This window comes from Salvia hispanica, chromosome 4 (assembly GCF_029641045.1).
Source record: "Salvia hispanica isolate PSC_SH4W2 chromosome 4, Shi_PSC_v1, whole genome shotgun sequence".
Classification (NCBI taxonomy): domain Eukaryota; kingdom Viridiplantae; phylum Streptophyta; class Magnoliopsida; order Lamiales; family Lamiaceae; genus Salvia; species Salvia hispanica.
This window is the reverse complement of record NC_142695.1, coordinates 22,372,245-22,399,479: the sequence shown is the minus strand read 5'-3', so window position 1 is coordinate 22,399,479 and position 27,235 is coordinate 22,372,245. Positions and strand designations below refer to the sequence as shown.

At 39.2% G+C, this 27,235-nt stretch overlaps 6 long non-coding RNA genes across 6 annotated transcripts; 3 read left to right on the top strand and 3 right to left on the bottom strand.

The window, feature by feature from the left end:
• Positions 1-4,427: 4,427 nt before the first annotated feature.
• Positions 4,428-5,524, bottom strand: LOC148927487 (uncharacterized). Its single transcript, XR_016128800.1, has 2 exons — positions 5,258-5,524; positions 4,428-4,767 (listed from the first exon to the last, which is right to left on the bottom strand). It is a non-coding gene; the product is annotated as an uncharacterized LOC148927487 (long non-coding RNA).
• On the top strand, positions 4,715-6,315 carry LOC148927486 (uncharacterized). Its single transcript, XR_016128799.1, has 3 exons — positions 4,715-4,841; positions 4,918-4,985; positions 6,201-6,315. It is a non-coding gene; the product is annotated as an uncharacterized LOC148927486 (long non-coding RNA).
• Positions 6,316-14,807: 8,492 nt separating this feature from the next.
• Positions 14,808-16,049, bottom strand: LOC125204958 (uncharacterized). The gene is made up of 2 exons (XR_007173681.2): positions 15,638-16,049; positions 14,808-15,147 (listed from the first exon to the last, which is right to left on the bottom strand). It is a non-coding gene; the product is annotated as an uncharacterized LOC125204958 (long non-coding RNA).
• Positions 15,095-16,726, top strand: LOC148927485 (uncharacterized). Its single transcript, XR_016128792.1, has 3 exons — positions 15,095-15,221; positions 15,298-15,365; positions 16,527-16,726. It is a non-coding gene; the product is annotated as an uncharacterized LOC148927485 (long non-coding RNA).
• Positions 16,727-23,439: 6,713 nt separating this feature from the next.
• On the bottom strand, positions 23,440-24,681 carry LOC148927484 (uncharacterized). Its single transcript, XR_016128734.1, has 2 exons — positions 24,270-24,681; positions 23,440-24,187 (listed from the first exon to the last, which is right to left on the bottom strand). It is a non-coding gene; the product is annotated as an uncharacterized LOC148927484 (long non-coding RNA).
• On the top strand, positions 23,458-25,357 carry LOC125196767 (uncharacterized). The gene is made up of 3 exons (XR_007171941.2): positions 23,458-23,853; positions 23,930-23,997; positions 25,158-25,357. It is a non-coding gene; the product is annotated as an uncharacterized LOC125196767 (long non-coding RNA).
• The last annotated feature ends 1,878 nt before the right edge of the window (positions 25,358-27,235 follow it).

Genomic DNA, 27,235 nt, shown 5'->3' with positions numbered 1-27,235 from the left:
CTCTCATACATGTTTTCTATGGGATATTATTCTTCGAACTTTTATTCAGCTTTTCATTTTGTAACCATGTATGTGACAAGTTCTTTCTTATAGAAGTGAAATTCTTTTTGGTCCAGTCCCAATACATGTATCGTCTCCATATTAGAACTTTTCTTTCTGCAAAACGAGGTTACGACCTACATTTTGTACTTTCCCTTAACAGATTTAACCAGTTATTTTTTCAAAAGTCCTCTTGACTATGGCTGCCTTTCACAAACTTATGAACCCATTGGTGTGATATCATTATTCCATATTATGAATTTTGTTGAGCCATGATTAGTGTTGCTTCGTGGCAACTCCCTACGTTTGTAAATCCTCATGCAACTGATTGTTTCTAGCCATGATATGTTGGGTTCATTATCCATTGATGTATAGATCATTCAGATTTGGTCGGACAACTGAATTATCTTGTTTAGTAGCCTATTTCAGGAATTGAGATTTATTTCAATTCCATCCAATTTTCGTGACCTATCTTATGATCTTTCAAGCTCCGTTGGGATGACCCAAACCAATTGTTGCAAGTTAGTGCTGAGATTCAAAACAAAAGTCGAGCTGAAATTGTAATTATTGTTTCGTTGAGTGATTCTGGAACTCTTCTAATTTAAGGACATTTTTAGCTGTGTTGTTATAATTTGAAATCGGTCCATATCCAAGTTAAGACTGTTTGATTAAATTTTGAGTTCTTGATACGTATTCTGAGTTCTTGATGCAACACTGTAAGGAAAGGCAAAAGCTTGATCTTTTGAGATACATGTGGGAAATAAATTTTTATAGACAGACACGCGCTGAAATGATACATCAACTAGAAGTATAGACATGACAAATAGTACGAGATGAGGAATATTTCGAATTTACGAACCGCTTGTAGCGATCTAGAAATTGAATGTCATGTTATGTACATAGATAATGATATTGGAGAACCTAATGTTAAGGAAAATTTTAGGCACATAGGCCTAATTATCTTGTACGGTGTAGTGATATATATGAAACTAGTTGATCGATAGATATGAGGATGATGAATAAAACTAAGTGAATCACGAGGAATGGAGTATTTAAATATCACTACTACAATACGACAATCATGGCAAAAATACGAGTATGCTAACAAGGTAAATACCATCAACTAAGAGAGAAACGTCCTAGACGAGATATGTAAAGTAGGAAAAGCAATCGAAAGAAAGAACGTGTGGTAGCCCCAATACCTCCTCAACCCAAGTAAAGAGTTAGTAACATTATTATACGATTTTTCGCATACGAAGAAAATGGAAGGAATGTTGGAAGAAATATTTAATGATATGTTGGAAACTCATGTTGGAGTACCTTTCGTGACAAATCGACAGCCGTAGTTTACAATTGACTTGGAGCCAAGATCAACCCTAAGTACTTAAGATAACATACAAAATGATGACTAAGGAGTTGGAAGAACTCACGATGCAACTGCAAGAACTGTAAGACCTGGGCTTCATCAAATTCAGTGTGCCAGCATGGGGTGCACCAATACTATTTCCGAAGAAGAATGACGGAACGCTGAGATGCGTACAAATTATCGAGAGCTGAACGAGATGACACTTTAGAACACGTTTCCACTATCGAGAATAGATGATTTATTTAATCAGCTTCGAGGAGCTGATATCCTTGTGAAAATGGATTTGACATCTGAATACCATCAACTAGAGTCTGACGAGAAGATGTACCCAAGACGGCTTTCCGAACTAGGTACGGCCACTATGAGTTTATAGTGATGCCTTTCGGATTAACAAATGCCCCGGCTGTATTTATGGACCTTATGAATCGTGTGTTTCATCCATACTTGGACAAGTTCGTCCTAGTCTTCATAGATGATGTACTTATCTACTCAAAGAACAAGGAGGAACATGAAGAGCATTTGAGGACTACCTTGGAGACGTTAAGGGCAGAGAATCTCTATGCTAAGTTCAGCAAATGCGAGTTTTGGCTTAAGGAAGTGAATTTCCTTGGATACATAGTGACCGCGGATGGAATTCGAATGAACCCTGCAAAGGTAGAAGCGGTACAACAATGGAAGTCACCGACTATACCAGATGAGATTCGGAGTTTCTTAGAACTAGCGGGATATTATCGGAGATTCATCGAGGGATTTTCAAAGATAGCAAGGCCAATGACTCAACAATTGAAGAAGTGAGTCAAAGTGAATTGGACACCGGAATGTGAGGCGAGTTTCCAGTTGTTGAAGAAGAAGTTGACCACCGTACCGATTCTCGCTGTGCCAGAGCCCGACACTAACTATGTGGTATATACTGATGCATCGAAGGTTGGACTGGGATGTGTACTTATGCAGAATGGGAAAGTGGTTGTGTACGCATCAAGGCAGTTGAGGCCACATGAGTTGAACTACCCGACGCATGACTTGGAGTTGGCCGCAGTTGTACATGCTTTGAAGATTTGGAGACACCATCTTTGTGGAGTTCGGTATGAGATATATATAGAGACCATAAAAGCCTCAAGTACTTTTTGAACAAAAGGATTTTGACATGCGCCAACGTAGATAGCTCGAGTTGGTGAAGGATTACGATTGTAACATAAACTACCACCTAGGAAAGGCGAACGTAGTGGCTGATGCCCTAAGTAGAAAGTCTCAACCTCAATTAGCCACTTTTCTCACAAATGAAGAGCACTTGATATAAGAGTTCAGTAGGATGCAATTGGAAGTCGTGAGAGCGCCCAAGACAGTACAAGGAAGGATCGCCACCTTGGTGATGGAACCTGACCTAAGAGCTAGAATTGTCGAGGCTCAAAGATGCGATACTCTACTAGAGAAAATCCGTTCGGGAGTGAGGGCAGGAGAACAAGAAAATTTTCACGAGGAGGCGGATAATGCCCTCACCTACAAGGGAAGGTTGTGTGTGCCTAAAGACGAAGAACTTAGGAATGAAATCATGAGGGAAGCGCATGAAACACCGTATACTGCGCATCCGGGGAGTACCAAGATGTATCAAGATTTGAAAAAACAGTTTTGGTAGAATGGCATGAAAATACATGTTGCGGCATTTGTGGAGAGGTGTCTAGCATGTCAACAAGTGAAAGCCCTACATCAACGACCCTAAGGGAGACTGCAACCACTAGAGATTCCGGAATGGAAAGGGGAGCATGTTGCAATAGACATCGTGACAGGATTACCGAGATCTCAACGAGGAAACACGGTTATTTGGGTGATTATTGATCGTCTCACCAAATCTGCCCACTTTGTACCGGTTCGTGATACTTATGGAGCTAATAAGTTGTCCAAGATGTATGTGCGAGAGATCATACGCTTACATGGAGTACCGGTGACAATTACATGTGATCGTGATTCGAAGTTTACATCTAGATTTTGGATTAGCCTACAGCGAGAGTTAGGCACCAAGTTGAATTTCAGTACTGCGTTCCACCCGCAGACTGATGGACAAACAGAGAGGACGATACAATCTTTGGAGGACATGTTGAGAGCTGTAGTGCTAGATCGAGGAGTAGGATGGGAGGAAGTACTGCCACTAATAGAGTTCGCTTACAACAATAGTTACCAGGCGACTATTAACATGGCCCCGTATGAGGCATTGTATGGGAAGAAATGTAGATCTCCACTTTATTGGGATGAAGTGGGTGAGAGAAGAGTCCTTGGACCTGATTCCGTGGAAGAAATGATAGAGATTGTCCGACAAATCCGTGAGAGGATCAAGGAAGCTCAGGATCGACAGAAATCGTATGCTGATGTTCGAAGAACCGATCTACAGTTCGAAACAGGTGATAAAGTCTTTCTAAAAGTAGCTTCGTCTAAAGGGATAACTCGGTTCGGTGTGAAGGGCAAGTTGAGACCACGATTTATTGGACTGTATGAGATTCTTGATAGAGTAGGTCCCGTAGCGTATAGATTGGCGTTACCACCATGCTTTGGGAATGTGCACGATGTCTTCCATGTGTCAGAATTTGAGGAAGTATGTGTTCAACCCTAGCCACATAATTCATCAATAGGAGATGATGATCTTGAATCTGAATTTGAGTTATGAAGAGAAGCCTGAAGCTATTCTAGATCGGAAGGTTCAAGAGTTAAGAAACAAGTCTATTGCTTCAGTGAAGGTTCGGTGGAGAAATCATGGTGTTGAGGAAGCTACGTGGGATCTAGAAGACAAGATGAAGGAGAAGTACCCGGAACTGTTCGAATAATCTAAGCAAATTTCGGGACGAAATTTTTGTGAAGGTGGGTAGATTGTAACACCCGTCTTTTAGTACCTTTCGCGATTAGTTTTGTTTTGAGAATGAGTGAGTGATAGACCTTGATTAAAATACCGTCTTCGTTTTGTTTGGTTACGATTGGAAATAGTGAATGCTCGAATTGTTGTTGGTTAATCGTGTGGTGAAAATAGTCGACGAGATTGACGTGAGATTCGTTGATTAGAAAAATGGGCAGTCGTTGACAAGTACTCGGAATAACACCAAAGTACTAAAATAAAGACACAACAATTTAACCTATGTTCTGACTTAAATATATGGGCCTATTACTTTATCAATCTTGTTCTAGCCCCTTTTTTTGTTGGGAAGCCCAATAAAATAAATTCTTTTCTGCAGTCAAATTTTTGGTCAAATAATTCTCCCAACTTCTCCCACACGGTTTTGCCATATCTCCATCTTCCCTCAAAATCTCCAACTGATTTTCCTCTCCTTATTTTTAACTCACGCAGCCATCTCTTCCTCACCCATTCTTCCATCCAAAATCTGAGAAAAGAAATCGCAAATACCGTGAGTTCAACATCCAATCTGCTGTTATTTTCTTATCTTCTTCCACAAAGGTAAATTCTCCTTATTCCATTGAATATGAAAAATCTCCATACTTTGGTTCCATAATCAAAATTCTCAATATCACAGTTTGAGAGGAGAAACCGAGACTTATCATGAAATCAATTCTCCTGACTAGACAATTTTCTCTTCCGAAGGTATTTATACAAATTCCTGAAATTCTCTGCATTTCACATCATAGTTATATATATTCATAGTAGTTCACGGCTAGAAAAGATTTAGTCTTGAATTTCTTGAAACTTGTTGAAGGATATTTTTTTACCGCCTAAAGCTCCGATCTTTGATGCTTTAGAAGTTGTCATTTTATATCTCTTTTCAACCTAAATTCTGTGAGATACCTCTGCCCATTAATAAGTGAAATCAAACAAATAGAATTTCTAAATTTGGGGAAAAACAAAGAGGGACTTACCGGTTGTGGGTAGCGGCGCCGCCGAGGACGGATGCTGAGCCGGTTGGAGCTTAGCGGCGACGGAGGGGCAGTGACAGTAGCTATGGATGTTTTCCTTAATTTTTTAAGATAGTAGATAGGAAGGGAGATGAGCTTGCGGTTTCTGATTTGGTAATTTGAGATGAAAATTGAGAGGAGTTAGAGATGAGAGAGAGACGAGTTGTGCCGTTGAGGTTGTCTGTTCTTTTTGAGATTTATGAGAGAGATACGATGGTGGTGACAAGGAGTATACTTTTTACCCTTTTATTTACTTGTCATTTTCTTTAGTTTCATTTATGTAATGGGCCACTTTAATTTCATGAATTGGGCCTCTAACTAAATTCTTTGTATAATAGGCTTACTGGGGCATTTGTCTAGAAGTGGACCAGTTTAATTGTTTAGGTGGTTTGGTAGTATGGGGCATTTGTCTAGAAGTGGACCAGTTTAATTGTTTAGGTGGTTTGGTAGTATGGTGTATGGAGTTGTGTAGGAAGTTGTACGTGAGTTTGATTGGGAGTATAGTATGTATGTTCCTTATTCTTTTGGCATATGATTTGTTTAGGCCAGTGAATTGTTTGCTAATTGCAATCGAATTTTGTTTCGGCCAATTTAATAGTACTTGCTTAGTTTGGGGGTTTAATTAATTATTTCGGGCCGTTTATTTGGCGATGAATTAAATCATGAAAATATGAGAACCTTATATTTATGGGATTTAGAATTTAGTCGCTTGGTCTATTTTTTTTAGTAATAACCGAGAGTTCAAGTATGTCGGCCACCATTGGGTTTTATGTTTGATTGATGAGTCTGTTTTATTATTTATGTACGATGGATAAATTTTTCACACCCACATAGGATGCATGCATTGTCTTTAATTAAATTATTTAGCAAAGCCTGATTTTTTGCATATCATGTTTTTAAAAAAAAGGGTGAACTTTTGCACGTTGTTGAGGTTGGGACAGGAAGTTGGTGGAGGAGCTAAGCTTTTGAGATGGGCTTTCGTTTTAAATAAGGACTATGTCCTAAATACTATTTTATGTGAAAGGAGGTGAAAATTTGTTTGTCTTGCCATGTTTTGTGTTTGAATGAACCTATCTGAAGTGGCAATGCCATGTATGTTTAATCGAATTCGGGTCCCAGTAGGGCCGCAAACCCTGCTCGGACTAGTGTACACCCAGTAGATCGTACGCTATCTCTTTGGAGTTGGCCGGTCTAGTGACTTGGTTCGTGGCCACGTTCCTTGTCATGTATGTTCAGATATGGTGATGGTGATGTGGATAGAAGATGGTTGCAACCGAAATTTATGTGAAAATGCTTTTTAGTGACTTGGGTTCTTTTCATTTAAAACCCCCAAGATCACTCGGTATGGCTTGACAAACTGATTTGGCATGTGTCCACTGAGTGCATCAAGTACTCAGCCATGCATATTTGTTTTTCTTAATGTGCAGATTGAGCGACGACGGGTGTGGAGGATGTTGAGCAGAATTCATGGATTATTTATGTTTGGCTTAATATTGTTAGATATGTCGTGTCTTCATACTCGGAATTTTCCGTGTCTTGAACGCTTCCGCTAGGTGTCTTTTCTTCAAAATTGTTTTAGTATTGAGAACCTAACTCTTTTCAAAATTGTCTACTTTCTAGTCTTTATTTCTTAGAATTGGTACTTTGTTGAAATGATACTATGTTGTTTTCTAAGTTATTTCAATTATTTAAATATTTTGGTCAAAGATGTGTGTTTCCCCCTTTCTTCCCCGCTTCTTTAATCATCCCCTAGTCGCGATCAACCGTATTTTCTATCCTTAGAAAATACGGGCGTGACAAAGTGGTATCAAAGCCAAGTTCTTTCCGCTCTGGACCCAAGAGTCTTCTTTCTGTCGTGATCTAGATTCGTTTCTCTAGATCAAAATAAATAAATAAATAAAATTTAGAGGGTCAATGGCTCAACATCCGACCGTCGCGCTCAACCTAAAAAGAGGTAATGCAATTTTTTTAAAGAGGAAGTTGAAAATGTTGGTATAGTAAAGGAAGAGTTATTTTGTTGTGTGGAGAAAAGAACGAGTTATGAGTTTTGAAAGAGTTGCATGGTGTTTGATACTTGTAAAAAAATATGGAAAAAGATTTTGAGGTGAATGCTTTCAGTGGTAATGACTAGTTGTTTTGGTGGAAATTTGGTTGAGGAAAATATTTATGTTGAGGAAAATTGTTGAAATTTCAGAAATCTTTGAACTTCAAATGAAAGCTTGCTAGTTCATTTCTTTTGGGAAATTGAGATTTTGAAGTGAATGAGAAGTATGATGTTGTTTTGTCTTGAGATGTATAAAATATGCGTTTATACATGATTAGCTATGTGGTATATGAATAACGTTTTAATTAATAGAGTATGGACAGTGAAGTATGAGGTATATTGTGAATTTGTTGATAGAATGGAAGTATGATGCTATGAACTTTGTATGCAAACATAGAATGCCCGAAATGTCTGTTAGATTGAACGATATCGAACTTAGTTGTAACAACGGCAATATCACTTTTCTAAGTGATAGGACAAATGGAAATATGTGGTGCGAATTCGAACTTATTTGGATAATTACAAATTCACTATTGTCTTTCGGAACGATAAGAATAATGAGAATGCGAAGAGACATTACGTACGATAATGAGTTCAAGAGGAAAAGGTGTGCAAATTGAAGAGAAGTTCCGAACGAGAAAATATTCGAGACAAGAGGAGATGTTAAATGATGTAATCCTACAACGGGGGGAAAATTGTACATGCGATCTAATAAGTTAAACCCAATCTTATGTCAAAAGTGGCGATGCGACGAAAACAGATGTTATTGCATGTTGAGAGCGGGAGTATAATTACAATGTTTTTAAGAGAATGATTGTTATGACGTGCAAAGAATATTATGAAGATATGGATTCTGATCATCGTTATTGGTGGTAACAGCACGAAGAATCTCAACTTGGAATCCACAGTTTCTTAGAACGATGTTACCATGTTTCGGCTTGTGAGAGATGAATGAGGGGGTGCGACCTTAATAGCTAGAACGAACGATTTTAATCAACAGTACTTACTTGGATTTTAAGAAGTTCTTCTTCGGGACCTTTCGAATAACCGTGAGCCCTTGTCCATTTAACACTTTCTTTGACTCATAATTGCAAGTAATGCCCATTATTTTTTTTCCTCCATTGAGTCATAACTCACTTTCAGTTCTTGGAAATTGGCATTTGCCTTTATAACTTTGGACACCTGGATTGATTGTAGTCTTCTTTGACTCATCATTCATAAGGACAATATTTTGACTTTGTGAGCCTCCGCCATTGAACTCTCTATTCCTAAAGTGCTTGTAATTATGTCTTTCACTATGGCCACGTCTCTCATACATGTTGTAATTATGTCTTTCACTATGGCCACGTCTCTCATACATGTTTTCTATGGGATATTATTCTTCGAACTTTTATTCAGCTTTTCATTTTGTAACCATGTATGTGACAAGTTCTTTCTTATAGAAGTGAAATTCTTTTTGGTCCAGTCCCAATACATGTATCGTCTCCATATTAGAACTTTTCTTTCTGCAAAACGAGGTTACGACCTGCATTTTGTACTTTCCCTTAACAGATTTAACCAGTTATTTTTTCAAAAGTCCTCTTGACTATGGCTGCCTTTCACAAACTTATGAACCCATTGGTGTGATATCATTATTCCATATTATGAATTTTGTTGAGCCATGATTAGTGTTGCTTCGTGGCAACTCCCTACGTTTGTAAATCCTCATGCAACTGATTGTTTCTAGCCATGATATGTTGGGTTCATTATCCATTGATGTATAGATCATTCAGATTTGGTCGGACAACTGAATTATCTTGTTTAGTAGCCTATTTCAGGAATTGAGATTTATTTCAATTCCATCCAATTTTCGTGACCTATCTTATGATCTTTCAAGCTCCGTTGGGATGACCCAAACCAATTGTTGCAAGTTAGTGCTGAGATTCAAAACAAAAGTCGAGCTGAAATTGTAATTATTGTTTCGTTGAGTGATTCTGGAACTCTTCTAATTTAAGGACATTTTTAGCTGTGTTGTTATAATTTGAAATCGGTCCATATCCAAGTTAAGACTGTTTGATTAAATTTTGAGTTCTTGATACGTATTCTGAGTTCTTGATGCAACACTGTAAGGAAAGGCAAAAGCTTGATCTTTTGAGATACATGTGGGAAATAAATTTTTATAGACAGACACGCGCTGAAATGATACATCAACTAGAAGTATAGACATGACAAATAGTACGAGATGAGGAATATTTCGAATTTACGAACCGCTTGTAGCGATCTAGAAATTGAATGTCATGTTATGTACATAGATAATGATATTGGAGAACCTAATGTTAAGGAAAATTTTAGGCACATAGGCCTAATTATCTTGTACGGTGTAGTGATATATATGAAACTAGTTGATCGATAGATATGAGGATGATGAATAAAACTAAGTGAATCACGAGGAATGGAGTATTTAAATATCACTACTACAATACGACAATCATGGCAAAAATACGAGTATGCTAACAAGGTAAATACCATCAACTAAGAGAGAAACGTCCTAGACGAGATATGTAAAGTAGGAAAAGCAATCGAAAGAAAGAACGTGTGGTAGCCCCAATACCTCCTCAACCCAAGTAAAGAGTTAGTAACATTATTATACGATTTTTCGCATACGAAGAAAATGGAAGGAATGTTGGAAGAAATATTTAATGATATGTTGGAAACTCATGTTGGAGTACCTTTCGTGACAAATCGACAGCCGTAGTTTACAATTGACTTGGAGCCAAGATCAACCCTAAGTACTTAAGATAACATACAAAATGATGACTAAGGAGTTGGAAGAACTCACGATGCAACTGCAAGAACTGTAAGACCTGGGCTTCATCAAATTCAGTGTGCCAGCATGGGGTGCACCAATACTATTTCCGAAGAAGAATGACGGAACGCTGAGATGCGTACAAATTATCGAGAGCTGAACGAGATGACACTTTAGAACACGTTTCCACTATCGAGAATAGATGATTTATTTAATCAGCTTCGAGGAGCTGATATCCTTGTGAAAATGGATTTGACATCTGAATACCATCAACTAGAGTCTGACGAGAAGATGTACCCAAGACGGCTTTCCGAACTAGGTACGGCCACTATGAGTTTATAGTGATGCCTTTCGGATTAACAAATGCCCCGGCTGTATTTATGGACCTTATGAATCGTGTGTTTCATCCATACTTGGACAAGTTCGTCCTAGTCTTCATAGATGATGTACTTATCTACTCAAAGAACAAGGAGGAACATGAAGAGCATTTGAGGACTACCTTGGAGACGTTAAGGGCAGAGAATCTCTATGCTAAGTTCAGCAAATGCGAGTTTTGGCTTAAGGAAGTGAATTTCCTTGGATACATAGTGACCGCGGATGGAATTCGAATGAACCCTGCAAAGGTAGAAGCGGTACAACAATGGAAGTCACCGACTATACCAGATGAGATTCGGAGTTTCTTAGAACTAGCGGGATATTATCGGAGATTCATCGAGGGATTTTCAAAGATAGCAAGGCCAATGACTCAACAATTGAAGAAGTGAGTCAAAGTGAATTGGACACCGGAATGTGAGGCGAGTTTCCAGTTGTTGAAGAAGAAGTTGACCACCGTACCGATTCTCGCTGTGCCAGAGCCCGACACTAACTATGTGGTATATACTGATGCATCGAAGGTTGGACTGGGATGTGTACTTATGCAGAATGGGAAAGTGGTTGTGTACGCATCAAGGCAGTTGAGGCCACATGAGTTGAACTACCCGACGCATGACTTGGAGTTGGCCGCAGTTGTACATGCTTTGAAGATTTGGAGACACCATCTTTGTGGAGTTCGGTATGAGATATATATAGAGACCATAAAAGCCTCAAGTACTTTTTGAACAAAAGGATTTTGACATGCGCCAACGTAGATAGCTCGAGTTGGTGAAGGATTACGATTGTAACATAAACTACCACCTAGGAAAGGCGAACGTAGTGGCTGATGCCCTAAGTAGAAAGTCTCAACCTCAATTAGCCACTTTTCTCACAAATGAAGAGCACTTGATATAAGAGTTCAGTAGGATGCAATTGGAAGTCGTGAGAGCGCCCAAGACAGTACAAGGAAGGATCGCCACCTTGGTGATGGAACCTGACCTAAGAGCTAGAATTGTCGAGGCTCAAAGATGCGATACTCTACTAGAGAAAATCCGTTCGGGAGTGAGGGCAGGAGAACAAGAAAATTTTCACGAGGAGGCGGATAATGCCCTCACCTACAAGGGAAGGTTGTGTGTGCCTAAAGACGAAGAACTTAGGAATGAAATCATGAGGGAAGCGCATGAAACACCGTATACTGCGCATCCGGGGAGTACCAAGATGTATCAAGATTTGAAAAAACAGTTTTGGTAGAATGGCATGAAAATACATGTTGCGGCATTTGTGGAGAGGTGTCTAGCATGTCAACAAGTGAAAGCCCTACATCAACGACCCTAAGGGAGACTGCAACCACTAGAGATTCCGGAATGGAAAGGGGAGCATGTTGCAATAGACATCGTGACAGGATTACCGAGATCTCAACGAGGAAACACGGTTATTTGGGTGATTATTGATCGTCTCACCAAATCTGCCCACTTTGTACCGGTTCGTGATACTTATGGAGCTAATAAGTTGTCCAAGATGTATGTGCGAGAGATCATACGCTTACATGGAGTACCGGTGACAATTACATGTGATCGTGATTCGAAGTTTACATCTAGATTTTGGATTAGCCTACAGCGAGAGTTAGGCACCAAGTTGAATTTCAGTACTGCGTTCCACCCGCAGACTGATGGACAAACAGAGAGGACGATACAATCTTTGGAGGACATGTTGAGAGCTGTAGTGCTAGATCGAGGAGTAGGATGGGAGGAAGTACTGCCACTAATAGAGTTCGCTTACAACAATAGTTACCAGGCGACTATTAACATGGCCCCGTATGAGGCATTGTATGGGAAGAAATGTAGATCTCCACTTTATTGGGATGAAGTGGGTGAGAGAAGAGTCCTTGGACCTGATTCCGTGGAAGAAATGATAGAGATTGTCCGACAAATCCGTGAGAGGATCAAGGAAGCTCAGGATCGACAGAAATCGTATGCTGATGTTCGAAGAACCGATCTACAGTTCGAAACAGGTGATAAAGTCTTTCTAAAAGTAGCTTCGTCTAAAGGGATAACTCGGTTCGGTGTGAAGGGCAAGTTGAGACCACGATTTATTGGACTGTATGAGATTCTTGATAGAGTAGGTCCCGTAGCGTATAGATTGGCGTTACCACCATGCTTTGGGAATGTGCACGATGTCTTCCATGTGTCAGAATTTGAGGAAGTATGTGTTCAACCCTAGCCACATAATTCATCAATAGGAGATGATGATCTTGAATCTGAATTTGAGTTATGAAGAGAAGCCTGAAGCTATTCTAGATCGGAAGGTTCAAGAGTTAAGAAACAAGTCTATTGCTTCAGTGAAGGTTCGGTGGAGAAATCATGGTGTTGAGGAAGCTACGTGGGATCTAGAAGACAAGATGAAGGAGAAGTACCCGGAACTGTTCGAATAATCTAAGCAAATTTCGGGACGAAATTTTTGTGAAGGTGGGTAGATTGTAACACCCGTCTTTTAGTACCTTTCGCGATTAGTTTTGTTTTGAGAATGAGTGAGTGATAGACCTTGATTAAAATACCGTCTTCGTTTTGTTTGGTTACGATTGGAAATAGTGAATGCTCGAATTGTTGTTGGTTAATCGTGTGGTGAAAATAGTCGACGAGATTGACGTGAGATTCGTTGATTAGAAAAATGGGCAGTCGTTGACAAGTACTCGGAATAACACCAAAGTACTAAAATAAAGACACAACAATTTAACCTATGTTCTGACTTAAATATATGGGCCTATTACTTTATCAATCTTGTTCTAGTCCCTTTTTTTGTTGGGAAGCCCAATAAAATAAATTCTTTTCTGCAGTCAAATTTTTGGTCAAATAATTCTCCCAACTTCTCCCACACGGTTTTGCCATATCTCCATCTTCCCTCAAAATCTCCAACTGATTTTCCTCTCCTTATTTTTAACTCACGCAGCCATCTCTTCCTCACCCATTCTTTCATTTGTGGAGAGGTGTCTAGCATGTCAACAAGTGAAAGCCCTACATCAACGACCCTAAGGGAGACTGCAACCACTAGAGATTCCGGAATGGAAAGGGGAGCATGTTGCAATAGACATCGTGACAGGATTACCGAGATCTCAACGAGGAAACACGATTATTTGGGTGATTATTGATCGTCTCACCAAATCTGCCCACTTTGTACCGGTTCGTGATACTTATGGAGCTAATAAGTTGTCCAAGATGTATGTGCGAGAGATCATACGCTTACATGGAGTACCGGTGACAATTACATGTGATCGTGATTCGAAGTTTACATCTATATTTTAGATGAGCCTACAACGAGAGTTAGGCACCAAGTTGAATTTCAGTACTGCGTTCCACCCGCAGACTGATGGACAAACAGAGAGGACGATACAAACTTTGGAGGACATGTTGAGAGCTGTAGTGCTAGATCGAGGAGTAGGATGGGAGGAAGTACTGCCACTAATAGAGTTCGCTTACAACAATAGTTACCAGGCGACTATTAACATGGCCCCGTATGAGGCATTGTATGGGAAGAAATGTAGATCTCCACTTTATTGGGATGAAGTGGGTGAGAGAAGAGTCCTTGGACCTGATTCCGTGGAAGAAATGATAGAGATTGTCTGACAAATCCGTGAGAGGATCAAGGAAGCTCAGGATCGACAGAAATCGTATGCTGATGTTCGAAGAACCGATCTACAGTTCGAAACAGGTGATAAAGTCTTTCTAAAAGTAGCTTCGTCTAAAGGGATAACTCGGTTCGGTGTGAAGGGCAAGTTGAGACCACGATTTATTGGACTGTATGAGATTCTTGATAGAGTAGGTCCCGTAGCGTATAGATTGGCGTTACCACCATGCTTTGGGAATGTGCACGATGTCTTCCATGTGTCAGAATTTGAGGAAGTATGTGTTCAACCCTAGCCACATAATTCATCAATAGGAGATGATGATCTTGAATCTGAATTTGAGTTATGAAGAGAAGCCTGAAGCTATTCTAGATCGGAAGGTTCAAGAGTTAAGAAACAAGTCTATTGCTTCAGTGAAGGTTCGGTGGAGAAATCATGGTGTTGAGGAAGCTACGTGGGATCTAGAAGACAAGATGAAGGAGAAGTACCCGGAACTGTTCGAATAATCTAAGCAAATTTCGGGACGAAATTTTTGTGAAGGTGGGTAGATTGTAACACCCGTCTTTTAGTACCTTTCGCGATTAGTTTTGTTTTGAGAATGAGTGAGTGATAGACCTTGATTAAAATACCGTCTTCGTTTTGTTTGGTTACGATTGGAAATAGTGAATGCTCGAATTGTTGTTGGTTAATCGTGTGGTGAAAATAGTCGACGAGATTGACGTGAGATTCGTTGATTAGAAAAATGGGCAGTCGTTGACAAGTACTCGGAATAACACCAAAGTACTAAAATAAAGACACAACAATTTAACCTATGTTCTGACTTAAATATATGGGCCTATTACTTTATCAATCTTGTTCTAGCCCCTTTTTTTGTTGGGAAGCCCAATAAAATAAATTCTTTTCTGCAGTCAAATTTTTGGTCAAATAATTCTCCCAACTTCTCCCACACGGTTTTGCCATATCTCCATCTTCCCTCAAAATCTCCAACTGATTTTCCTCTCCTTATTTTTAACTCACGCAGCCATCTCTTCCTCACCCATTCTTCCATCCAAAATCTGAGAAAAGAAATCGCAAATACCGTGAGTTCAACATCCAATCTGCTGTTATTTTCTTATCTTCTTCCACAAAGGTAAATTCTCCTTATTCCATTGAATATGAAAAATCTCCATACTTTGGTTCCATAATCAAAATTCTCAATATCACAGTTTGAGAGGAGAAACCGAGACTTATCATGAAATCAATTCTCCTGACTAGACAATTTTCTCTTCCGAAGGTATTTAAACAAATTCCTGAAATTCTCTGCATTTCACATCATAGTTATATATATTCATAGTAGTTCACGGCTAGAAAAGATTTAGTCTTGAATTTCTTGAAACTTGTTGAAGGATATTTTTTTACCGCCTAAAGCTCCGATCTTTGATGCTTTAGAAGTTGCCATTTTATATCTCTTTTCAACCTAAATTCTGTGAGATACCTCTGCCCATTAATAAGTGAAATCAAACAAATAGAATTTCTAAATTTGGGGAAAAACAAAGAGGGACTTACCGGTTGTGGGTAGCGGCGCCGCCGAGGACGGATGCTGAGCCGGTTGGAGCTTAGCGGCGACGGAGGGGCAGTGACAGTAGCTATGGATGTTTTCCTTAATTTTTTAAGATAGTAGATAGGAAGGGAGATGAGCTTGCTGTTTCTGATTTGGTAATTTGAGATGAAAATTGAGAGGAGTTAGAGATGAGAGAGAGACGAGTTGTGCCGTTGAGGTTGTCTGTTCTTTTTGAGATTTATGAGAGAGATACGATGGTGGTGACAAGGAGTATACTTTTTACCCTTTTATTTACTTGTCATTTTCTTTAGTTTCATTTATGTAATGGGCCACTTTAATTTCATGAATTGGGCCTCTAACTAAATTCTTTGTATAATAGGCTTACTGGGGCATTTGTCTAGAAGTGGACCAGTTTAATTGTTTAGGTGGTTTGGTAGTATGGTGTATGGAGTTGTGTAGGAAGTTGTACGTGAGTTTGATTGGGAGTATAGTATGTATGTTCCTTATTCTTTTGGCATATGATTTGTTTAGGCCAGTGAATTGTTTGCTAATTGCAATCGAATTTTGTTTCGGCCAATTTAATAGTACTTGCTTAGTTTGGGGGTTTAATTAATTATTTCGGGCCGTTTATTTGGCGATGAATTAAATCATGCAAATATGAGAACCTTATATTTATGGGATTTAGAATTTAGTCGCTTGGTCTATTTTTTTTAGTAATAACCGAGAGTTCAAGTATGTCGGCCACCATTGGGTTTTGTGTTTGATTGATGAGTCTGTTTTATTATTTATGTACGATGGATAAATTTTTCACACCCACATAGGATGCATGCATTGTCTTTAATTAAATTATTTAGCAAAGCCTGATTTTTTGCATATCATGTTTTTAAAAAAAAGGGTGAACTTTTGCACGTTGTTGAGGTTGGGACAGGAAGTTGGTGGAGGAGCTAAGCTTTTGAGATGGGCTTTCGTTTTAAATAAGGACTATGTCCTAAATACTATTTTATGTGAAAGGAGGTGAAAATTTGTTTGTCTTGCCATGTTTTGTGTTTGAATGAACCTATCTGAAGTGGCTATGCCATGTATGTTTAATCGAATTCGGGTCCCAGTAGGGCCGCAAACCCTGCTCGGACTAGTGTACACCCAGTAGATCGTACGCTATCTCTTTGGAGTTGGCCGGTCTAGTGACTTGGTTCGTGGCCACGTTCCTTGTCATGTATGTTCAGATATGGTGATGGTGATGTGGATAGAAGATGGTTGCAACCGAACTTTATGTGAAAATGCTTTTTAGTGACTTGGGTTCTTTTCATTTAAAACCCCCAAGATCACTCGGTATGGCTTGACAAACTGATTTGGCATGTGTCCACTGAGTGCATCAAGTACTCAGCCATGCATATTTGTTTTTCTTAATGTGCAGATTGAGCGACGACGGGTGTGGAGGATGTTGAGCAGAATTCATGGATTATTTATGTTTGGCTTAATATTGTTAGATATGTCGTGTCTTCATACTCGGAATTTTCCGTGTCTTGAACGCTTCCGCTAGGTGTCTTTTCTTCAAAATTGTTTTAGTATTGAGAACCTAACTCTTTTCAAAATTGTCTACTTTCTAGTCTTTATTTCTTAGAATTGGTACTTTGTTGAAATGATACTATGTTGTTTTCTAAGTTATTTCAATTATTTAAATATTTTGGTCAAAGATGTGTGTTTCCCCCTTTCTTCCCCGCTTCTTTAATCATCCCCTAGTCGCGATCAACCGTATTTTCTATCCTTAGAAAATACGGGCGTGACAAAGTGGTATCAAAGCCAAGTTCTTTCCGCTCTGGACCCAAGAGTCTTCTTTCTGTCGTGATCTAGATTCGTTTCTCTAGATCAAAATAAATAAATAAATAAAATTTAGAGGGTCAATGGCTCAACATCCGACCGTCGCGCTCAACCTAAAAAGAGGTAATGCAATTTTTTTAAAGAGGAAGTTGAAAATGTTGGTATAGTAAAGGAAGAGTTATTTTGTTGTGTGGAGAAAAGAACGAGTTATGAGTTTTGAAAGAGTTGCATGGTGTTTGATACTTGTAAAAAAATATGGAAAAAGATTTTGAGGTGAATGCTTTCAGTGGTAATGACTAGTTGTTTTGGTGGAAATTTGGTTGAGGAAAATATTTATGTTGAGGAAAATTGTTGAAATTTCAGAAATCTTTGAACTTCAAATGAAAGCTTGCTAGTTCATTTCTTTTGGGAAATTGAGATTTTGAAGTGAATGAGAAGTATGATGTTGTTTTGTCTTGAGATGTATAAAATATGCGTTTATACATGATTAGCTATGTGGTATATGAATAACGTTTTAATTAATAGAGTATGGACAGTGAAGTATGAGGTATATTGTGAATTTGTTGATAGAATGGAAGTATGATGCTATGAACTTTGTATGCAAACATAGAATGCCCGAAATGTCTGTTAGATCGAACGATATCGAACTTAGTTGTAACAACGGCAATATCACTTTTCTAAGTGATAGGACAAATGGAAATATGTGGTGCGAATTCGAACTTATTTGGATAATTACAAATTCACTATTGTCTTTCGGAACGATAAGAATAATGAGAATGCGAAGAGACATTACGTACGATAATGAGTTCAAGAGGAAAAGGTGTGCAAATTGAAGAGAAGTTCCGAACGAGAAAATATTCGAGACAAGAGGAGATGTTAAATGATGTAATCCTACAACGGGGGGAAAATTGTACATGCGATCTAATAAGTTAAACCCAATCTTATGTCAAAAGTGGCGATGCGACGAAAACAGATGTTATTGCATGTTGAGAGCGGGAGTATAATTACAATGTTTTTAAGAGAATGATTGTTATGACGTGCAAAGAATATTATGAAGATATGGATTCTGATCATCGTTATTGGTGGTAACAGCACGAAGAATCTCAACTTGGAATCCACAGTTTCTTAGAACGATGTTACCATGTTTCGGCTTGTGAGAGATGAATGAGGGGGTGCGACCTTAATAGCTAGAACGAACGATTTTAATCAACAGTACTTACTTGGATTTTAAGAAGTTCTTCTTCGGGACCTTTCGAATAACCGTGAGCCCTTGTCCATTTAACACTTTCTTTGACTCATAATTGCAAGTAATGCCCATTATTTTTTTTCCTCCATTGAGTCATAACTCACTTTCAGTTCTTGGAAATTGGCATTTGCCTTTATAACTTTGGACACCTGGATTGATTGTAGTCTTCTTTGACTCATCATTCATAAGGACAATATTTTGACTTTGTGAGCCTCCGCCATTGAACTCTCTATTCCTAAAGTGCTTGTAATTATGTCTTTCACTATGGCCACGTCTCTCATACATGTTGTAATTATGTCTTTCACTATGGCCACGTCTCTCATACATGTTTTCTATGGGATATTATTCTTCGAACTTTTATTCAGCTTTTCATTTTGTAACCATGTATGTGACAAGTTCTTTCTTATAGAAGTGAAATTCTTTTTGGTCCAGTCCCAATACATGTATCGTCTCCATATTAGAACTTTTCTTTCTGCAAAACGAGGTTACGACCTACATTTTGTACTTTCCCTTAACAGATTTAACCAGTTATTTTTTCAAAAGTCCTCTTGACTATGGCTGCCTTTCACAAACTTATGAACCCATTGGTGTGATATCATTATTCCATATTATGAATTTTGTTGAGCCATGATTAGTGTTGCTTCGTGGCAACTCCCTACGTTTGTAAATCCTCATGCAACTGATTGTTTCTAGCCATGATATGTTGGGTTCATTATCCATTGATGTATAGATCATTCAGATTTGGTCGGACAACTGAATTATCTTGTTTAGTAGCCTATTTCAGGAATTGAGATTTATTTCAATTCCATCCAATTTTCGTGACCTATCTTATGATCTTTCAAGCTCCGTTGGGATGACCCAAACCAATTGTTGCAAGTTAGTGCTGAGATTCAAAACAAAAGTCGAGCTGAAATTGTAATTATTGTTTCGTTGAGTGATTCTGGAACTCTTCTAATTTAAGGACATTTTTAGCTGTGTTGTTATAATTTGAAATCGGTCCATATCCAAGTTAAGACTGTTTGATTAAATTTTGAGTTCTTGATACGTATTCTGAGTTCTTGATGCAACACTGTAAGGAAAGGCAAAAGCTTGATCTTTTGAGATACATGTGGGAAATAAATTTTTATAGACAGACACGCGCTGAAATGATACATCAACTAGAAGTATAGACATGACAAATAGTACGAGATGAGGAATATTTTGAATTTACGAACCGCTTGTAGCGATCTAGAAATTGAATGTCATGTTATGTACATAGATAATGATATTGGAGAACCTAATGTTAAGGAAAATTTTAGGCACATAGGCCTAATTATCTTGTACGGTGTAGTGATCTATATGAAACTAGTTGATCGATAGATATGAGGATGATGAATAAAACTAAGTGAATCACGAGGAATGGAGTATTTAAATATCACTACTACAATACGACAATCATGGCAAAAATACGAGTATGCTAACAAGGTAAATACCATCAACTAAGAGAGAAACGTCCTAGACGAGATATGTAAAGTAGGAAAAGCAATCGAAAGAAAGAACGTGTGGTAGCCCCAATACCTCCTCAACCCAAGTAAAGAGTTAGTAACATTATTATACGATTTTTCGCATACGAAGAAAATGGAAGGAATGTTGGAAGAAATATTTAATGATATGTTGGAAACTCATGTTGGAGTACCTTTCGTGACAAATCGACAGCCGTAGTTTACAATTGACTTGGAGCCAAGATCAACCCTAAGTACTTAAGATAACATACAAAATGATGACTAAGGAGTTGGAAGAACTCACGATGCAACTGCAAGAACTGTAAGACCTGGGCTTCATCAAATTCAGTGTGCCAGCATGGGGTGCACCAATACTATTTCCGAAGAAGAATGACGGAACGCTGAGATGCGTACAAATTATCGAGAGCTGAACGAGATGACACTTTAGAACACGTTTCCACTATCGAGAATAGATGATTTATTTAATCAGCTTCGAGGAGCTGATATCCTTGTGAAAATGGATTTGACATCTGAATACCATCAACTAGAGTCTGACGAGAAGATGTACCCAAGACGGCTTTCCGAACTAGGTACGGCCACTATGAGTTTATAGTGATGCCTTTCGGATTAACAAATGCCCCGGCTGTATTTATGGACCTTATGAATCGTGTGTTTCATCCATACTTGGACAAGTTCGTCCTAGTCTTCATAGATGATGTACTTATCTACTCAAAGAACAAGGAGGAACATGAAGAGCATTTGAGGACTACCTTGGAGACGTTAAGGGCAGAGAATCTCTATGCTAAGTTCAGCAAATGCGAGTTTTGGCTTAAGGAAGTGAATTTCCTTGGATACATAGTGACCGCGGATGGAATTCGAATGAACCCTGCAAAGGTAGAAGCGGTACAACAATGGAAGTCACCGACTATACCAGATGAGATTCGGAGTTTCTTAGAACTAGCGGGATATTATCGGAGATTCATCGAGGGATTTTCAAAGATAGCAAGGCCAATGACTCAACAATTGAAGAAGTGAGTCAAAGTGAATTGGACACCGGAATGTGAGGCGAGTTTCCAGTTGTTGAAGAAGAAGTTGACCACCGTACCGATTCTCGCTGTGCCAGAGCCCGACACTAACTATGTGGTATATACTGATGCATCGAAGGTTGGACTGGGATGTGTACTTATGCAGAATGGGAAAGTGGTTGTGTACGCATCAAGGCAGTTGAGGCCACATGAGTTGAACTACCCGACGCATGACTTGGAGTTGGCCGCAGTTGTACATGCTTTGAAGATTTGGAGACACCATCTTTGTGGAGTTCGGTATGAGATATATATAGAGACCATAAAAGCCTCAAGTACTTTTTGAACAAAAGGATTTTGACATGCGCCAACGTAGATAGCTCGAGTTGGTGAAGGATTACGATTGTAACATAAACTACCACCTAGGAAAGGCGAACGTAGTGGCTGATGCCCTAAGTAGAAAGTCTCAACCTCAATTAGCCACTTTTCTCACAAATGAAGAGCACTTGATATAAGAGTTCAGTAGGATGCAATTGGAAGTCGTGAGAGCGCCCAAGACAGTACAAGGAAGGATCGCCACCTTGGTGATGGAACCTGACCTAAGAGCTAGAATTGTCGAGGCTCAAAGATGCGATACTCTACTAGAGAAAATCCGTTCGGGAGTGAGGGCAGGAGAACAAGAAAATTTTCACGAGGAGGCGGATAATGCCCTCACCTACAAGGGAAGGTTGTGTGTGCCTAAAGACGAAGAACTTAGGAATGAAATCATGAGGGAAGCGCATGAAACACCGTATACTGCGCATCCGGGGAGTACCAAGATGTATCAAGATTTGAAAAAACAGTTTTGGTAGAATGGCATGAAAATACATGTTGCGGCATTTGTGGAGAGGTGTCTAGCATGTCAACAAGTGAAAGCCCTACATCAACGACCCTAAGGGAGACTGCAACCACTAGAGATTCCGGAATGGAAAGGGGAGCATGTTGCAATAGACATCGTGACAGGATTACCGAGATCTCAACGAGGAAACACGGTTATTTGGGTGATTATTGATCGTCTCACCAAATCTGCCCACTTTGTACCGGTTCGTGATACTTATGGAGCTAATAAGTTGTCCAAGATGTATGTGCGAGAGATCATACGCTTACATGGAGTACCGGTGACAATTACATGTGATCGTGATTCGAAGTTTACATCTAGATTTTGGATTAGCCTACAGCGAGAGTTAGGCACCAAGTTGAATTTCAGTACTGCGTTCCACCCGCAGACTGATGGACAAACAGAGAGGACGATACAATCTTTGGAGGACATGTTGAGAGCTGTAGTGCTAGATCGAGGAGTAGGATGGGAGGAAGTACTGCCACTAATAGAGTTCGCTTACAACAATAGTTACCAGGCGACTATTAACATGGCCCCGTATGAGGCATTGTATGGGAAGAAATGTAGATCTCCACTTTATTGGGATGAAGTGGGTGAGAGAAGAGTCCTTGGACCTGATTCCGTGGAAGAAATGATAGAGATTGTCCGACAAATCCGTGAGAGGATCAAGGAAGCTCAGGATCGACAGAAATCGTATGCTGATGTTCGAAGAACCGATCTACAGTTCGAAACAGGTGATAAAGTCTTTCTAAAAGTAGCTTCGTCTAAAGGGATAACTCGGTTCGGTGTGAAGGGCAAGTTGAGACCACGATTTATTGGACTGTATGAGATTCTTGATAGAGTAGGTCCCGTAGCGTATAGATTGGCGTTACCACCATGCTTTGGGAATGTGCACGATGTCTTCCATGTGTCAGAATTTGAGGAAGTATGTGTTCAACCCTAGCCACATAATTCATCAATAGGAGATGATGATCTTGAATCTGAATTTGAGTTATGAAGAGAAGCCTGAAGCTATTCTAGATCGGAAGGTTCAAGAGTTAAGAAACAAGTCTATTGCTTCAGTGAAGGTTCGGTGGAGAAATCATGGTGTTGAGGAAGCTACGTGGGATCTAGAAGACAAGATGAAGGAGAAGTACCCGGAACTGTTCGAATAATCTAAGCAAATTTCGGGACGAAATTTTTGTGAAGGTGGGTAGATTGTAACACCCGTCTTTTAGTACCTTTCGCGATTAGTTTTGTTTTGAGAATGAGTGAGTGATAGACCTTGATTAAAATACCGTCTTCGTTTTGTTTGGTTACGATTGGAAATAGTGAATGCTCGAATTGTTGTTGGTTAATCGTGTGGTGAAAATAGTCGACGAGATTGACGTGAGATTCGTTGATTAGAAAAATGGGCAGTCGTTGACAAGTACTCGGAATAACACCAAAGTACTAAAATAAAGACACAACAATTTAACCTATGTTCTGACTTAAATATATGGGCCTATTACTTTATCAATCTTGTTCTAGCCCCTTTTTTTGTTGGGAAGCCCAATAAAATAAATTCTTTTCTGCAGTCAAATTTTTGGTCAAATAATTCTCCCAACTTCTCCCACACGGTTTTGCCATATCTCCATCTTCCCTCAAAATCTCCAACTGATTTTCCTCTCCTTATTTTTAACTCACGCAGCCATCTCTTCCTCACCCATTCTTCCATCCAAAATCTGAGAAAAGAAATCGCAAATACCGTGAGTTCAACATCCAATCTGCTGTTATTTTCTTATCTTCTTCCACAAAGGTAAATTCTCCTTATTCCATTGAATATGAAAAATCTCCATACTTTGGTTCCATAATCAAAATTCTCAATATCACAGTTTGAGAGGAGAAACCGAGACTTATCATGAAATCAATTCTCCTGACTAGACAATTTTCTCTTCCGAAGGTATTTATACAAATTCCTGAAATTCTCTGCATTTCACATCATAGTTATATATATTCATAGTAGTTCACGGCTAGAAAAGATTTAGTCTTGAATTTCTTGAAACTTGTTGAAGGATATTTTTTTACCGCCTAAAGCTCCGATCTTTGATGCTTTAGAAGTTGCCATTTTATATCTCTTTTCAACCTAAATTCTGTGAGATACCTCTGCCCATTAATAAGTGAAATCAAACAAATAGAATTTCTAAATTTGGGGAAAAACAAAGAGGGACTTACCGGTTGTGGGTAGCGGCGCCGCCGAGGACGGATGCTGAGCCGGTTGGAGCTTAGCGGCGACGGAGGGGCAGTGACAGTAGCTATGGATGTTTTCCTTAATTTTTTAAGATAGTAGATAGGAAGGGAGATGAGCTTGCTGTTTCTGATTTGGTAATTTGAGATGAAAATTGAGAGGAGTTAGAGATGAGAGAGAGACGAGTTGTGCCGTTGAGGTTGTCTGTTCTTTTTGAGATTTATGAGAGAGATACGATGGTGGTGACAAGGAGTATACTTTTTACCCTTTTATTTACTTGTCATTTTCTTTAGTTTCATTTATGTAATGGGCCACTTTAATTTCATGAATTGGGCCTCTAACTAAATTCTTTGTATAATAGGCTTACTGGGGCATTTGTCTAGAAGTGGACCAGTTTAATTGTTTAGGTGGTTTGGTAGTATGGTGTATGGAGTTGTGTAGGAAGTTGTACGTGAGTTTGATTGGGAGTATAGTATGTATGTTCCTTATTCTTTTGGCATATGATTTGTTTAGGCCAGTGAATTGTTTGCTAATTGCAATCGAATTTTGTTTCGGCCAATTTAATAGTACTTGCTTAGTTTGGGGGTTTAATTAATTATTTCGGGCCGTTTATTTGGCGATGAATTAAATCATGAAAATATGAGAACCTTATATTTATGGGATTTAGAATTTAGTCGCTTGGTCTATTTTTTTAGTAATAACCGAGAGTTCAAGTATGTCGGCCACCATTGGGTTTTGTGTTTGATTGATGAGTCTGTTTTATTATTTATGTACGATGGATAAATTTTTCACACCCACATAGGATGCATGCATTGTCTTTAATTAAATTATTTAGCAAAGCCTGATTTTTTGCATATCATGTTTTTAAAAAAAAGGGTGAACTTTTGCACGTTGTTGAGGTTGGGACAGGAAGTTGGTGGAGGAGCTAAGCTTTTGAGATGGGCTTTCGTTTTAAATAAGGACTATGTCCTAAATACTATTTTATGTGAAAGGAGGTGAAAATTTGTTTGTCTTGCCATGTTTTGTGTTTGAATGAACCTATCTGAAGTGGCTATGCCATGTATGTTTAATCGAATTCGGGTCCCAGTAGGGCCGCAAACCCTGCTCGGACTAGTGTACACCCAGTAGATCGTACGCTATCTCTTTGGAGTTGGCCGGTCTAGTGACTTGGTTCGTGGCCACGTTCCTTGTCATGTATGTTCAGATATGGTGATGGTGATGTGGATGGAAGATGGTTGGAACCGAACTTTATGTGAAAATGCTTTTTAGTGACTTGGGTTCTTTTCATTTAAAACCCCCAAGATCACTCGGTATGGCTTGACAAACTGATTTGGCATTGGTCCACTGAGTGCATCAAGTACTCAGCCCTGCATATTTGTTTTTCTTAATGTGCAGATTGAGCGACGACGGGTGTGGAGGATGTTGAGCAGAATTCATGGATTATTTATGTTTGGCTTAATATTGTTAGATATGTCGTGTCTTCATACTCGGCATTTTCCGTGTCTTGAACGCTTCCGCTAGGTGTCTTTTCTTCAAAATTGTTTTAGTATTGAGAACCTAACTCTTTTTAAAATTGTCTACTTTCTAGTCTTTATTTCTTAGAATTGGTACTTTGTTGAAATGATACTATGTTGTTTTCTAAGTTATTTCAATTATTTAAATATTTTGGTCAAAGATGTATGTTTCCCCCTTTCTTCCCCGCTTCTTTAATCATCCCCTAGTCGCGATCAACCGTATTTTCTATCCTTAGAAAATACGGGCGTGACATTCACTCTCTAATATCTCTCTCTCTACACTCGATTCTGTGTATTCTCTCTCGATTCTTTGAGTGGTAGATCTTTTGTGAGTGCTGGAATAAGGCAATCTCTTCGATTGCTTGGGTGCTGGAGAAGAACTAGGGTTTGTGAGACGTGAAGGTTCTGTTCTGAGGTTTTGTTCGGTGGAACTTGATCTGGTGTGAGGGGAACTTGTGGTGAAGGCATCGATGGTGTGAGGGTGAACTCTAACCGGTCCAGTTGTGCTCCCTTGGATCTTGTTCTGGTAGAATAGATCGGTGTGGTTGTGGCGGGTTCTGAGCCATATTTTGTGATCTATTCTGATTTTTTTTTTTAAATTAACTCTTATGTGAAGGAGGATATTATAATAAACTCCTAAGAAAGGAGGAAATTACAACTGAGGTTAAGAGGGCTCGAACATGGCACCTCATACATTGATGTCTAAGCTCCTTGCCGCTAGGACAAAGGCTCTGGACTTGTGATCTCATCTGATTTGTTTATTCTCTTTGTGTTAGTCTCTCATCTTTGATCCAAGAGGATCTTGTGTGAAGTTACTGACTCGTTTCTTGAGTGTGCAGGGCACGAATCAAGTGGGTGAACCAGCTAGGGTTTCGATCAAGAAGCTTGTAATAGTTAGGGTTCAATTACTTGTATCCTTAGTACATTTACACCATTGTATTTGTATAAATCAGCCGCGTGGTTGAGAGTTTGGCTGAGTTCTCTTGTACAAGAACAAAGAGGTCTCGGTAATTAGTGGATCTAGACTAATCTCATACCTACAGTGGTATCAGAGCCACGGGGGGATTAGTCTAGCACGCCGAGTAGCTTAAGGAGGTGGGCAAGTGGAATCCTCCTTCAAGAGGGGATTCGCTCTGGTAAATTGGTTGTGATCTCTCTCTTGTTTTTCTTTTCTGTTTAGTGTCAAACATAGGCTTGGGCTTTTGTTTCTAGCAGACAGTCTTTGGCAAAGACTTAGGACTTTCTGTGCTTTCTTTTCTGTGTTTCTTCCGCTGGTTCCTGTTCTCTGTGATCTTGTGATCTCATTTTACTTGACCACCAAGCACTTTGTGCTGCCCAAGTGACCCCCTGCGCTCTCCAGTAGTGAGTGATTACGAGCTGGGATAGCCTTGGCCAGCTTTGCTCATGACAGTCAAGGATTTGAGGTCATATCTGTTGTG